This window comes from Corvus brachyrhynchos, unplaced genomic scaffold (assembly GCF_000691975.1).
Source record: "Corvus brachyrhynchos isolate BGI_N302 unplaced genomic scaffold, ASM69197v1 scaffold28, whole genome shotgun sequence".
Classification (NCBI taxonomy): domain Eukaryota; kingdom Metazoa; phylum Chordata; class Aves; order Passeriformes; family Corvidae; genus Corvus; species Corvus brachyrhynchos.
In genome coordinates, this window is record NW_008246058.1 from 7,591,771 (window position 1) to 7,608,022 (window position 16,252).

Consider the following 16,252-nt stretch of genomic DNA (forward strand, 5'->3'; position numbering starts at 1 on the left):
CTTTCTAAGCATATGTCTATATAAATTTTTTATGAATGATTTTCTTTTTTTTTTTTTTTTTCTAAGCTAAAATATTTACCTTGTGGACAAGACTGTATCCTGTATTGCTATGAGACTTCTACTCAGAATAAGGCAGAGTAAGTGCACAGGTTTGGAGGATGAGAAATGCAGTCAGAAAGCTAGAAGAGGGCAAAAAAAGCTCCCCAATAAAGTAAAAATCTATAGAAGAATAATAGCTATACATATGGTTCTATTTTTAAGCCATATATAATAAATAATATTGGTTTAGTTGCAATGGTGGCTAAGGAAAAATAACATAAAGTCTTTGAATTTTCTCTCATCGAGTAAAACCTAAAAACAATCAACCCTCCACACCACTTCCCTAAACCTTAAAAGAATTAATATACTGAAATAGCAAGCAAAATATCAGAAATCAAAAGGAGAAGGGCAATGGAGAGGAGCCTACAGTGTAGGTTCAAGATGTCTATCCAGGGGACAGGAACAGCCATTCTTGATGTTGATGGGGCATGTCTTGGGGTGACTTTATGATGTGTATCCCCTATCACTGCTCTATGCCCAGAAATTAATTTTGTGCCTTTCTGTGCCTTTAAACTGATCCTGAGATGGGGGAGAGGAAAAAAACCAGGCGAAATTTTCAAAGCAGTTGTTCAAGGACACAGATACACACTCCTCTGCTTCTAACAGCAGCAAGAGCGGAGGAAGCACCCTGCTTGCTTTTTGGCCAGTTTTCAGCTCCTTTTCTCCGGAGGGAGACAAAGAGTTGAACTTTGTTTTTCTGGGACTTCGGTTTTTCCCTTCTCCTCTTCTGGACTGTTTCAACATCAGAACACATCGGGAGAATTTTCCACCGAGGCCCCAGAGGTGGGCCCACAACCCAGCTCTGAGGAGGAGGAGAGAGACCACACCTACAGAAGGACGCTGAAATCTTCCCAGGTTTCTCTCCACAGCGAGAGAGGTTTTATTATTCAGCATTATTATCCTTTTCCTGTTTGTTTGTTAAATAAACAGGTTTTTTATCTCTTTCACTTTCCTCTGAGGAAAATTTTTTTTTCCTGAACCTGGTGTGGGAGGGGTGGTTGTAACCTGCCTTCTATCAGAGGATATTTTCCTCCAAATTTTTCCAAACTGGCACAGGGCAGGATGAGGGGAGGCCCCAGATGGTGCTGGGCGGAGCCAGGAAGGGTTGTTAGTATCCTCAGGACGCTGAGAAATTTGACCAGTGTTCATCTGTCATCATCATATTGCAGAATCAATCCTACCAGCCTTTCAGATATAATTATGAGAAAGATAGTATTAATATGGAAGGACTCTTTTCCTCAATCCCACACAGTTTTTCATTGGAACAAGCAATTAAGCAATTAAGCAATCCCTAAGTGATGTTTAAAGTCAGGGCACATTGACTATATTTTGTGTTCTCTATTCACTTGCAAGATAATGGATTTGTATTCAATTAAAGATAAACCAGGAAAAAAAAGTCCAAAGAGCACCACAGTATTTCAGTTTTCAATGAGCTATTAAAAATACAGTAACAAAAATCTCAGGTACCTGTTGGGGCCCTCCCCCCCTGCCATGGAGCCCTGGGAGAGGGGCCCTGGGGGGGAGGCACGGGCTTTCCCTGCCCCTCCTCAGCCTCGTTCCCATTTGTTAATTTTGTTCCCCTGCATGGGCAAGGACCCTCGGGTCCCGGGATTGAGCAGTTCCTCGGCAGAGCCCCGGCCATGTGGCTGGAGAAATAAACATCTCTGAAACATCTATCAAGAATCAGTCCATATATATTTTTTTTCCACGGGCCTCGTTGTCTGATACATCGTGTTGCAGTTTCCCCGCTGTAACGGGTACCTAAGATCATTCGCTTGTTGAAAGAATTAGTGAAGAGAATTGCTTAGTGAGGTGGTTTGGCTGCTATTCCTCTGAAAACACAGGACTTCTATCAGTTGCCTTATTGTTTCATAAAAATAAAAGTCTGGCTCCAGTTTGCTACTCCATTGGCATTAAAGGACCAGTTTTCAGGCTTGAGTGCATAAGATGCCAGTAAGCAAATCCCTAAATTAATGCTTAAAATGGTATTTTGTTGACTAAATAATGATCTATGTCCAAAATTTTTATACTTGACTGCTTAAAATTAGGAAGGGTAAATAAATCCCTAGTTAATAGACAGTTATTCATGCAGAAGTGGATTGATCTTCAAAGCTGGGAAAAAAACTAGTGGATGTCCGTGGAAGGGTTCAGATATGCATGCACTTTGCAGGATTAGACCTTCAGAAGATCAAGAATTTTGTTCTGTTTCCTGCATTTGGATTATAATCTTATCTTCCCTCAGACATTTTTTGAAAACAGTAGCACAAAAGACATAAATAATGAAATAGAGAAGTCATAGGGGGTTGCTATAATGCAATTATTTTAACTATTTTCTAATGACATGGGAAGATATATAGATTCAGATTCACTTGTGTGTAGGGTTCATTTCACTCAAACTTAGGTATCCTAATGTAGGTTCCTTCATTTGGAATTAGTTGCTTAGTTTCCCATTATAGATAACAGAGGTCTAATCAGCACATTCACTGGAATTTAGTCTTAAGTCCATTGTCCAGGTGTAGAACTTTAATTTAGATAGCAGTGAATTATACCTCAGCTTCCACACTGCTCAATTATTTGCCAATAGTGAGGGACCTCGGGTGATTTTCACATTGTAGTCACCAACATTTAACCAGATTAACCCAATCAAATTAAAATACTTATAACTTAATGAAGTTATTCCTAAGTGACAACAGAATGAGGAAAGAAATTATAGTTCTTTGTGAATGCATAATGTAATACTGGATCATTATTTTATGACTGGATATTATTTTATAACTGGGTACATTATTTTATAACAGCTTCTTCAAAATCAGCTGAAATAAAGTCCTAAAAATCAACTTAGGAATTTTACTTTTTCTTTTTTTTTACCCAAGTGTACTCTCAACAAGTGCTGAGCATATTTGATTTTAAGAGGAAAATGAAAAAATCAATATTAATTTGTTCAGATGTTTTTCAGATTTTTAACAGCTTTGTGATGTGGTCAGCATATGAGACAGAGATCATTTTCTATTCATCACTACACAATTGTTTGAATGTTTCACCTTGACATAGCAGGAGTTAACTACTAGATTGAAGCTTGAAAATTTCATTTATTTATCCTGTGTCTAATAGTATAATGGAAAAATGGTGTGATGTAGGGCAGTGATGAGTGATATCTATGAGGATAAAAAAGCTTGCAGTAACTTTTTCCTTCCTGCTTGATTTGCAGAGACAAGAATAGGTGACCTCTGGAGAGGTCATAAATGCTCTGGAGAGCATTTATGACATGGGCATTTGGTTACAGGTTAAATAACATATTCTTGTGCAAATTAATGGTTTTCTATGGTCCAGTCTTCATTCTGCTTGGGCTGTACATGTTGTCATACTGATATAATGCATACAATTTTATTTTTTTTTTAAGTTTTAAATAAATGCCATTATTTCTTTTCACATCTCAAGACATGGGTAGAGACATAATTCCCATCCCTAATTTCCATGATAACCTCAGAGCTTCCTTTTCTGTTGGCTACAGTGGCAATATTCCAACAGGACAAATGCTGGTGATTAAGATTTTCTATTTCAAGAAACTTGTTTTATTCATTAGTTGTCAAAGAACTTTCTGAAGGCAAAATCCAGAAGAAAGGCACTGTGAGGAGCCTTGTTAACAAATCTAGGGCTTTCCAAACCTGGAAAAATGTTTATGATGTCTTATGTTAACAACAGTTGCTAGAAAGGTTTGTTTTCTCACAATCAGGTTTGCAGCCTGCTTATGACAATACAAGGAATATTTATTTGTCAGACAAAGCTCTCCCAAGGTTACCAGCCCATGTCATGAGTTGCTAAACACTGAACAATATTATCTGTCAACAGCAGAGGGTAGCTTGTAAGACCTTAAAATCTCAGTGCAAGAGTAAAGAATGAGCGTTCATATAGTATTTTAATTTTAGATTAGGACAAAATCAAGATGACACAGGAAAAAAGCTCCTTGGGTCTGTGGGTGTAAATACTGTACAAATTCCACCTCATTGTTTTGCTACCAGCTATCTGAAGAAGGTACCTTATTTGTAGTCAGAGGATTAAGTTGTATCAGGACACTACAAGTACTTTTACATGGAAGATATGAATACACTTTTGTCTACACCTGTGAGACAGATCAGATGACTGGGCTTATACTCATCTGCACTGATCTCATCATTCCAGGATGATTTAATTTAGAGTTGCTTATAAGAAACAGGTGGTTTTTGCTTTGCAATACTTCTGCCTCAATTTAGATATCAACAGCAAGATGAAAAGTATGTGACTGTAAACAGGCCTATTTCTCTTCATGGGCTAAGAAAAGAGTCTTGAAGACTGGCTCAGCTCTAGATATCTACCAGGTAGAGATGGATCATAAAAAATATCCTAGACCAGGCCAGAGATTATCTGACATGAGGTACCACAAGTCTATTTCCCATAGATACCCATGTGTGACTATTTCACTAGCTCATTTCATGATCATTTTGTTTGCTAGTGCATATCTTGAATGCAATAATAATAAAAAAGTAGAAGTATAAGCAAAAAGACCTTTGAAGCAGAGATCCAGGTTTCATTGCTGCACTATTTGTGTGATTAACCTGTGTAAATGGTGCTCCATTTATGTTATGTTATGCAAACCAGATTTTCACAATTCAGAAATGCATTAAGAAATAGTGCATCGGAGTTTTTAACCTCTGCCATTACCATATACATTTCTTCCTAACTTTTGACTAAGAACTTCCCTGTTAAAGATATACATTTTTTAAAAAGCCCCATCTTACTTGCAGTTACTTATTATAAGTTACTATTTTTAATCTCTTATTTTCTTGTTCGATGTCTAAAAGCTGAGAGCTGCCCAGCAGTAATAACCTAGGTGAATCTGGATGTGTGGAACTGAAACTAGGAGCCCACAAGAGATGGGCCCAGCTCCTTGTGTTGATAGAAGCTTAAAAAGAATTACAGTACCCTCTAGGCTTCAAAGTTATGCATTAAATTTTACTTAACTGAAGGCTGGCACAGGTTTGAAGGGAACATGGGAAATGTCTCTGTTCCAGCTTTGTAAAATACAGTGGTTACAGCAGATATTCTCTGAAGTAAATGCTTTAGCTCTATGGCTAAAAGTAGACCTTTGTGCCATCATCTAAGCTGCTGTTGAAGAGGTAGGCAGCAACCCTTCCTCCAGGGTTTTCAATAAAAATAATTGTGATTATTAGGCTTCCAGAGAATACTAAATGTACAAAGATTGTTCATATCAGTTTAGCTTCTTTGGGACCTGAAGCCAGTGACACTGGTTCTGTGAATCCTGAACAGCTGGAGGCTGGATGGGGCCCTGAGCTGCTTGGTTCAGCCAAGATGGCAGATCCTCTAAGTAAGTACATTGCCAAACTTTGGGTTTTAACATTTTTTCTGGTACAATTTGGTTGCCTTCAGGCTGTTAGGCACCTAAGTAGTTAAGTGGGAATTGCTGACCAGCTTTTTGGACTTCCACATGGAGATAAAAATTTACATTTCGTCATATAATTTTTTTTTATTATTTCTCCCTGGGCTGTTCAGAAGACAAGAAAATCAGTTTGGTATAACCATTGGAAAAAGTGACTTACTGCAAAGAAAATAAAGTTTTGTTTGTCAGTGAAAAAACACTCTGAGTGAATTGAGTTGCATTCTCTGCCTATTGCAGACATCTGTTTCATATAATTTTCTTTGAATATGTATTAAATATCACTATGAAATTAAAGCACTTGATCTTTTTCTTTTTTAATGTATAAATATATGCATGAGAGCAATATGTACATTTATAAGTTTCAATTTGTGAAACCGGGTTACAAATGCTGCATTGGAAACTGTTCTCAAACACAAAAGCAATTAATAAAAATCAGCAGGCAAACATATTTTTAAAGTTTTTATCCCAAGGGAAATCAGGCACCTTCTTAAGTTTCAAAAGTTTGACAGTGCTAGTAACAGTTAGAGAGTTTCAAAGTATCTGACACTCTAAACAAATTCAATTATTCTATTTCTTTTGGATTATGCATTAAGAATTTCAGTGTAAGTGTTATTGGAAGAAAAGCTCTTAGAATTAGTAAGATTTAATTCACTGATTCATATCCACTGCTGTTTTGTGCTGATCATTAACAGGAGAACTTATCTTGGCTGAACTGCCTGTCCCAAAAGGAGATTGCTTGATCCTACAGTGCTTTTTATGATAAAGAAAAAAAAAAAGGTTTAATAGAACTGGTTAGATTTTTCAAGAACAGGCAGTGCTGTTTTTAAATTTATGTACTTACAGGAACACTTGATTGCTAATTTTAGCTAGTAGCACAAGATTTCCCAAATAAGGCACATCATTCCAATATAAAAAATAACTAATCTGAGAAGTTGCAAGAGGATTTTCTCTTTGCAGATGTCAGACAAAGAATACACTAAATTGTATCATAGGCATTAAATATGTGCAAACCTATATGCATCAATTACTCCCACAACAGAGAAGCTTGGACTTTCAAATAAATTCATGGGCAGAGAATCTCTGTTGGGGAAGATGAAACAGGAAAGCCTTATAAATATGATTGCCTGACAAAAGATTTTGGGAATATGAAAACTACAGGCGACATCGAAATGAAAGCCACTTTTGAAATACCAAGTCTTAGTTACTGAACAACTGGAAAACAATGGTATGGCCAACTGAAGGTAATCCCCTCTTGATTGAACAATACCCTCTGCTTGCAGGCAGGTCCAAGGGTCAGAGCAGACCCTACTAGCTCAGCAGAAGGGGGCTAAAAGAGTAGTTTTTAGAAGTTAAGATGTAACACTCTATGGTAATATAAGAACTCTTATAGGCTGTATGTAAATGCTATAGGATTTGTATCTTGTATTAGATTGGTTAGTGACAATTAGAATATTCAGTACAGAAGATGATTTATTGTATTGTAACCAAGACTTCACCATTCCACTCTTACACACTCTTACTACTTCTTCTTCACTCTCATTCCTCTCGCTCTCTCTCTCTCGTTACTTACCCGCTTACTCTCTTGCTCTCTTGGGCCTGCTCAGAGCTGCCAGCTGCAGCTCTAAGCAGTGCCCCTATACCCACGCCCTTTGCAATAAACCGCATGTTCCAAGATCTGCTTATAGAGATCTCCCGACCGAACCACCATAAAGCTCTTACAGTCTGGCGCCCATTGTGATTGCTGAACCCACACCAAGCACCTACAAATCTCCCATAAAATGTTTGAACTGGATGTCTTTTCATACACTCTCTGAACTTTTCATAAACTCTCTGAACAACTTGCCAATGAACAGTGATTGATGAAGACAGAAAAAAAGCAAGATGACGACTTACAGAAGTATCTGTCTCTCTTATGTATTTTTAACATCAGCACCAATTTGCCAGTAGAGTCTTAAAGATCATGCTGTTGTAGATTGTAGACTCTGATGATGAAAGCTTTGGAAAACCAAAAAAGAATTGTTGCTTTAAAATAGCATTGCAATGCTCACTGGAGGTTTTTGTTTTAAACTTGACAGCCTTTTGGTGAGCTACTTACTCACTTTTCTGCAATCACTGCTAGAATATCTACCAACAAGGTAGATAATGGTGTTGTTAAAATCAATATGCCCTTGCTAAATATTTATTTATTGATAAGGTTTATTTTACTTTGTGAGAATCATATTTGAGAAAGTTAAATGTATTCTTTAATTGCTCCACCCCACACACTAATTCAATAGCAATGATTGGATCTATACACTTTTTTTGGCTATAGATTTCTATTATTATATGAATTACATGCCATATATTCTGATTTCAGAAATTACCAGTCCATGAATTTCTGTTAGAGACTCACAACAGTAGGCATTTTCATGTTCAAATGTGAAAAATTTGAAAGCATTCTGAGTCTAATGGATATTTATTACACTCGACAGAAAACTATTTTACCTTTACATGGCAAACTTTGAGACTTTTCATTTAGTCACATTTTTAAACAGAAAAAGAAATAAACCAAAAAATCTCTTTCATAAGTAAAAAGAACAAGAACAAAAATATATTTGTATATTTCATTCATATATTTCATGCATAACACTTTGATTAAAATATTTTTTGCAATTTTATTATCAATTTTAAAGTTAAGTAGTACTTATTTTAAAAAAATTCAAAAGCTTCATTAATTTTATTTCCCCCTTTTTATTATATTCAGACAATGTTAGAGCTATTTCTGTGAAAAAGTTAGATAAAAAGTGGTATTTTTATATGTTTCATTTATTAGGAAAAAATTATAATCAAAGGTGATACTATAATACAAATAAAGATATAGGTACACTTAGAATTAGGGGAAAATGCTCCAGTTTTCCCACTGCATACCAGGGGTAATGGAAACTTGATTTCCCATTTTATCTCTGATATAGACTTTCTGTATAGTATTATGTGAACTACATAATCTCTTAGCCAACATTTGATTTGCAAGAAATGCAGTGAGGATTAATGAGCTGCTATTTGCGAGGGCTAGGAGGCTGAAAGGCATTTAAGAGCAGGACCACATTTGAGTGTGGATAAAATCTTGATATGTCCTAATTTGTCTATGACAGCAACTGGCCTAAAGACGTCTCTTGGGTTTTGTTTACAAAAGTATATTCTGAGCTCAGCCTGGGAGACAGTAAAATACTCAGATGTTTACGAAGAGTTGTTGAGAACCAGAACTGAATTCTGCTCAGTTCTTCCCTATGGACCATGCAAGCCTAAATTAATTCCTTCCCCTGACAAAATGTCACAATTTTTAATCTGTGTGTTTTTTTCAGTTCGAGACCCGCTAGGTGTGCCTGCCTTCCTTCCTTCCTTCCTTCCTTTCTTCCTTCCTTCCTTCCTTCCTTCCTTCCTTCCTTCCTTCCTTCCTTCCTTCCTTCCTTCCTTCCTTCCTTCCTTCCTTCCTTCCTTCCTTCCTTCCTTCCTTCCTTCCTTCCTTCCTTCCTTCCTTCCTTCCTTCCTTCCTTCCTTCCTTCCTTCCTTCCTTCCTTCCTTCCTTCCTTTTTTCTCTACCTTTCTCAGGTATTCTGAACATTATCATGCCATTCACTGTCTATATATTAATAATGAGCAAGTGTTGATAGCTTATTCTGTGTATGAGCAATAAATGTACTAAAAGTAAAAGGGCAGAGGACTTAGGGAACTGTATTTTCTCTTTGTAGTTCATTCCCACCTAGATAAAATAGTGCTCCAGTGATTTAGGTTTCATATAAGATGAAAGCCCAGCATATGTTGTACTTTCGCAATTCTTTAAATAAGGATCAACAAAACATTCAAAGCGTTTGGATTTCTACTGGTGTAAATGAGAACTTTCATCAGTTTTCTGTGATCAGATCTTTGGATACCAAATGTTTTAATACATGATACTTTGGTGGAATACTGATAAAGTTGGTCAATGGTGAGCTGCTCTTATCAATCTAGATTCAGAGCTGGGATCTCATCTGTTTTCATTTTAGATGGTATGAATTTTCTTTTAAAGTATGTTTTATGCCAGAAAGTTAAACCTTTATTCATGGCCTGATTTAACAGTACACAAAACAAACTACACGCATTAAAAGCAAATCAAGCCCAATTTCTAACACGGACATCTTCTGCAGCAAGCCATTTGGATGGAAAGTTGGAGCCAATTTGCACAATTTACAATTCAAAACAAAGGAAATTTTGACAGTTGTCAAAGGATTATCATATTGATTGATTATTTTGTTTTTAAAACTATATAACTTCATCGCATCAAACAATGGAGAAAAAAGATGTCAAAGGATGGTAAGCTGGATTTAACATTTCAGGTATTTGTTAACATTTCAGCATTATTTCTTAATATATAATATGATTTACAGACAAATACAGGAGCAGTAAGGAGAAAAAAAAGTGAAACAGATAGAAGCAGTATACACAGACAATTTTAAGTGAATATAAGTCAGTGTAAAAATTCTCCATCTCTAATGAAAAACAAGAGTCTAACCAAAATTTCTTGAAGTTAGTATGAGTGGTTTTATTATCTACAGAAATATTTTTAATATTATTTATTATTTTTATATTATATATATAATATAATATATATCATATATATTATATAATATATTATAATATATTATATTATTTTATATATATATAATTATATTTATTATTATTATTATATTTAATTTTTTAATATTTTATTTAGTTGTTGTGTCCTGATATGCCTCAGAGCAGTTAGGATCACTGATCTTCATTGTGTTATGTATTTTATGGATAATTGGGAAAACACGGTTCCTCTGTTAAGGACCTGACCATTCAGCTTTTATATTCAGCTAAAATTCTGCACTATTTGCAATGACATTGAATACAACAGAAAACAAATTTAATTTTAAGCCTTGGGTTGGATATTCTATCCTACTCTGACAGAAATTAATGGAACTTCTGCAAATTTATCCAGGGTGAAGTATAATGAAAAATGGTTATATAAAGAAGAAGCTACATCTGTTTCTACGAAAAATAAGACAGGAATAAACACTGTCTAGAACAGAAATCCAAAATGTTGCACAGTACTACCCAAATTTAAGCAGTGCCAGACAAAGTCTATTGTGCTCTGGTTTTTCTGGGAGTATAATTCATTCTAAAAGGAAGTTAAGTTGGGAAGTGTCCCAGAGGGAGTAAAGAAGTGGAATCTTTGCAGAGCTGTACTGTTTCATGTGCTGGTGGCCACATTTTCCTCCTGGGCACATAAATATAGGGAAAATGCACTGTTGGACTTCAGCTGGATAGAAACAGTTCTGTCTGTGGCACAGTGCAATATCTTTCCTGCTCTGAAAAGTCCCATGCCTATGTAGCTCAGCAGCTAGTCAATCTCCTGCATCTCACACTTCATGGTGAAAAGCTAAAGAAAAAGTGCAGCATTGTAATGGGAGTGTAGTAGCTGGCAGAAGCACAGCAAAGAGACAGGAGGTTAATGCCGACAGGAAACCTTGGCATAACATGGCATCCAAGAACAGTTTCTGCCCTCATACTTCTATCAATCTCCTAGCCATGGAAGCCTGAGAAATCTTGAGGCCAGCAGCCTCTTGGATCACAATTGTGATGAATCACACTTTCATCATCACAGAACATGCTGGCAGCAAACGTTATTCATATTATGATATATTCTTGCTTCTTGCATATAAATTTTTCATGGCAGAAAGCATGTTGTGGAGACATTTCTCAATTTTCCAAGGACATCTACTTCTCTCCTCTTCCTTTGAGCACTGTCCACTTGGCAAACTTGACTTTATAAATAAGGAGCAAAAGTAGAACCCATGACAAGCGATTTGGTTTTCCCTTTATCAGTAATTTCTAACTTGAATTTATTTATTTTTGGAATTTTACTATCTTTTAACTGGGAAAAAATGCATATGTATTTTTACTTGTTACACAGGATGTAGAAGAAAATTACAAACAGTATGAACAAACACATTGAACTAAAACACCTAAAACATTTGGCTTGAGCCCAGGAATCAGGCTCTACTATGACCTAGAAATATATTTTTGATGTTGGCATGTCAAAGGGTATATGACTGGATTTTAGTGATGTTTAAGAATTCTTTTGGGTGTTTCAGTCCCTAAAAATTTAGCTGTTAATACTGCAGCAGGCTTTCCCAGGACAAATCTATACTCACACATATGTTCCACTGTTTTACAGAAAATCAGCTTAATCTAGGTAAATCAGGAAATTCCTGTTTAAATCAGGAAAACAGGAAAGAACAGGAAAAAGGCTTCTGTATGTTGGGCTAGGAAGCATATAACTTTTCTTTTTCACTAGCTTTTAGTCTGAAGACTTTGAATAACACTGAGTGAAAATTCTCATTTATAACATATATAGCTATAGTCTCTTTCCCCTATCTGACAGAAGCTGTCCTTGATTTTCCATTTTCTGAGAAGTAGTACTGTGAATATTTTCACGTCTACTTAGAATTTATGGTTCATGTAACAAAATATCCAAAGAACTGTTATGCTCTTCCCCTTTAAATGTCTTTGCAAGACGCTTGTGATAAAGCCACAAATCAAATGTCCATTGCTATGGATTCAGTAAAACTGAGCATAAAAATTATTCTGAAGATCTAATTGTATGATACTGGTTATCTGTCTTAGCTATTCGTTCCTTGTTGTCTAAAGGGTAGGGAATTAGTTGTTCTCTACAGAGGATATTCTTCTTACAGTTTTAAGTAATGTTTTGTCCAAGAAAAAGGCACCAATTTTTCTAGTACAACAGGATGGTGCACAGTCACACTCGTATTAGTGTTCCATTCCTAATGATAACCATTACGCCAGTGACAATAAGTACTAATTTTAATCAAAACCCTCCATACATAAAGACAAAAATGTATTTGAAACAATTTATTTTTGTTCCATTAGTTCACACAGGCTTAGCTACAGACTTCTCAGAAAGACTGGCAAATGAAATCCTGCCATAGCAAAGATCACAAGGGAAAAAAAAGAAGTTATTCTTAGGGATAGATAGTTCTTGCTCTTGCTGCTCCTGCTGCTATAAATTCACTTTCCCCCATCCAGTCCTAGCTTTCCCTTCAAAATCTATATTTTCTTCACTCCTACAGCATAGGACATCCTTTGAGGTACCATGCCAAGGTGATTGGAAAGTGACCAACTCTGTCACTGGCTTGGAGGAGCAATACCTAAGACTGCTTTATAAAGGGTGGTGCTGGGACCTATAGTTAATGTGAAAAAAACCCCAAACCACAGAGCACTAACATTTATGTGAATTACAAAGGCATCAACCTGGATAGATAGGTCTTGTACATCTATAAGGTCTTAAGTTGTATCAGATCAGTTTTATAATATCCAATAGGCTTAAACTATAATTAAATAATTAATATGTGCATAAATTTATACATATATGCACATATCTGTAAAAACAAATATACATATGTTCATATATGTATGTTTATATATATATCTAAATGTGAAGAACTGTGAAAAATGCTTTATGTCTACTGTTCCAAGTAAAGACCAGATTTAATCTTTTTCTTGCCTGTTACTGAGATTTTAGAATTATGTCCCTGGAAAAATAATTGTTCCTAGGTTTGTAGAAAGATGGAAGTTTTGGTGATGGTGTAATATTGAAGTTCTACACACAAAACATACATGCACACATATAAACATTCACTCTCTTAGGAAGGTTGCTTTTACTAAATAATTCTGAAAAAAAGGACATTTTGTTGAAGTGTTTGGTCTTATGGTTAAAAAATATATATCAAATGTTGGTTTTAGCAAGACCATCTTTGGTAATTGCAGTCAATGTTCAGTAACAGATAGCATCAAACACATATTTCAACTTATGTCTACAGTAAAGAGTTATCAGCTACTTCATACATAAGTAAATTATTCATGTTTCCCTATTTATAGGAAGCCACTGTACCAAGGTGGATGACCTCAGCAAATGCCTGTATCTCAGCATCAGTTCTGCACTAGACTTCTGCATCAATGTGCCCTTGAAGCATAAAACCTTCATGTTTCAGCTCTGTTTTCCAAGTGAGAAGCTTTGGTCTTACATTGATACAACCTTAAAGTATTATGTCAAGTGAAAAGTGCAGAAAGGGGAATAATTTTCACAGTACATAAATAATAATAGCAATTATTTATAAAAACATATTGAAAAAACTTGAATAGAAAAGTGTGTTGAATGCATTACTTTCTCTTACTTTCTTCTTTTGGTAAGTAATAATGAAATTTATTCCAACTGCAGCATCTGGATTATTGACACTGTTAATTGGGGAATTTTACATTTTCCACAGGTTATTCATATATTTGTAACCATTCCTGTTTTCATTTGAATTCATTGTGCCAGATCCTTTTTCAGCAATGAATGCTCTATCTAAAGCCTGTTGAGTTCAGTGGAAAGTGCACTTCTGACTTCTGTATTGGAATCAAGGCCCATATACATTACAAATTGCTCTTGCAGGCACCAGGACGGTCTTCTAATTGAGAATAGCCATCAGCTGGTGAACAGTCATTCCATTTGCCAAGGGAATCCACCAGCTGCACCTCACTATAGAGAGCAAGCAGGTAAGACAGGACATTTTCAGGAAGTTAGAATGGCTGTAGACAGTCTCCACATATGGAATCTATCATCCAAAGCTGGTACAGTAATTCCCTGTTCAGTGTGAGAATATAGCGGTGCGTAAATGTTTTATAAATTCATGGATATGTTTTCAGTGGATTTTACTGCATGAGGTGTTATTTTTTGGATTTGAAAATTTGGGAAGGACTGGCTGTCAGTATGTCTTCCATATTAAGTACAGCTGGCTAGATAACAAGAATCCTACATCATGGAAAAATAATAAACTCAAAACCAAACTTCAGGTATCACAGAAAATTGTTTGTTTGTTTGTTTCAGTGACATGCCAAAAAACAAGCAAGCAAATGACACTGCTTCCTCCATTCCTCTTCTCAGTCAACAGTTCTGTGGTTAAGCCATTTTTCTGGCATAGAACAGAGCAAGTTGAGAACTCCTTCAAAAGGAATGCTTCCACCAGAGTTGTCCTCATCTATAGTGTGGAGGGTTGCACAGCTGTGTTTTCCAGAGTCAGTCCCAAGATGTGAGGAGTAAATTGGCCCTTCATCCCCATCTGGGCAATGGGAGAGGGGTAGGAAGGCAGTGCTGCAGCCAGAGGACTTTCCTGCTTCATGGCCGGTGGGATGGGGAATCACTGGGATGCTGCAAGCTGCCAGTGGTAACCAGGGCAGAAGTCTAACAGCCACACCCACCCAAATGCATTCAGTTTAGAGCCGATCATTAGGGTGCTTCTTGAGTAATGAGTCTTGCCCCCTGTTTCTGACTCCAGACCTGGGAAGTATTCTAGTGAAATTTTTGTGAAAACAGACACATTGCCACTAAAAGTTACAGCTGATGCATCATTGCTATTTAATGGAAAAACATTTTTTGAAAAATTCCTTTCTGTTTTCACATCACAGTATTTAACTGGTAGAGGAAGTGGTGGGTGTAGAGGGACAGCAAAATCAGCAAATGCTCAGAGGAAAGTCAGAGAAATTAGCTGTGAGCCCAAGAAAAATCATGATTAAGTAAGGGATGTTTTTCAAAAATAAGCAATAGGAAGTCAGTGTGACTTCTGCTCCCAAATCTTTTACTCAGCTTGATACTGCTATCTTAAATCTTTCTTCTGATCAGCTTTCTGTCATTTGAATATTTCTGCTATTGATGATGATTTCACTTCACTGGGAAATATTATTATGTTGCTAGGAAATAAATGTGGTAACCAGGATGCTATAAAACAACAAGAAGTTTATAACAGTTTTCTTAAAGCATGATATTGTCGTAAGTCAATACTCACTTGGGAAGTCTGTGATCATTAGGTAAAAGAACAGCCTGAGACATTCTCCAGAAATGAGAAATTGTAACATTTTCTTGCAAAGCAATCACAGAAGAAACATCTGAGACATTGCCATGCACATTAATGTGCTGGCTCATATAGTAGGTGATTCTGAGAATGAAGTGGTTGATATACAGGAGAAACCTTTGGAAATCAAAGAAGAAAACTATAGAAATAAGCCATGTTATAGGAATAAGGATTCTAGTTCAGGTACTCCACTTCCTTAAAAGTCTCCAAAAGTGGTGCTGATTTAATGTCCCTCTACGATAGAAAACTTCATGGCAGACACAAATGGTGTTTTGACACTTCTCTTTTTTACCCTTTGTCTAGTAATTATATGAATCAATAATAAAATACCCCTGACTTGGAAGGGTAATTTTTTCACAACCACTCTGCAGAAATGTCAGTACCTGAACAGGTGCAAGGCAAGAAAACCATCACTTGATTTCTGAATCTAACTTCTGTGGGAAAATTGCAATTGTTTCTGGCTAGAATCTTGCATGGTCCTATGGGAGTGCCAAGGCTATTTATGTTTTAAGCTTTATTAGTATAAGATGCAGGACTATTATTTTCCTGGAAAAATCTTGAGATAGGGCTTTGTGGTTGTTTGCTCTTAAGTGGAATTTCTAAATAAAAATATCGTGGTTAGACAGAAATAATGCAATATATGATTTGCCATATAAGGATTTCTTCTTTTCTCTCTCCTTTTCAATTGTATTGTAGCTAAATTTCCACTTCTGTGTTTGTATTTTCAAATCTGTAATTGATTGAGGGCTCATTTCATTGTACATTT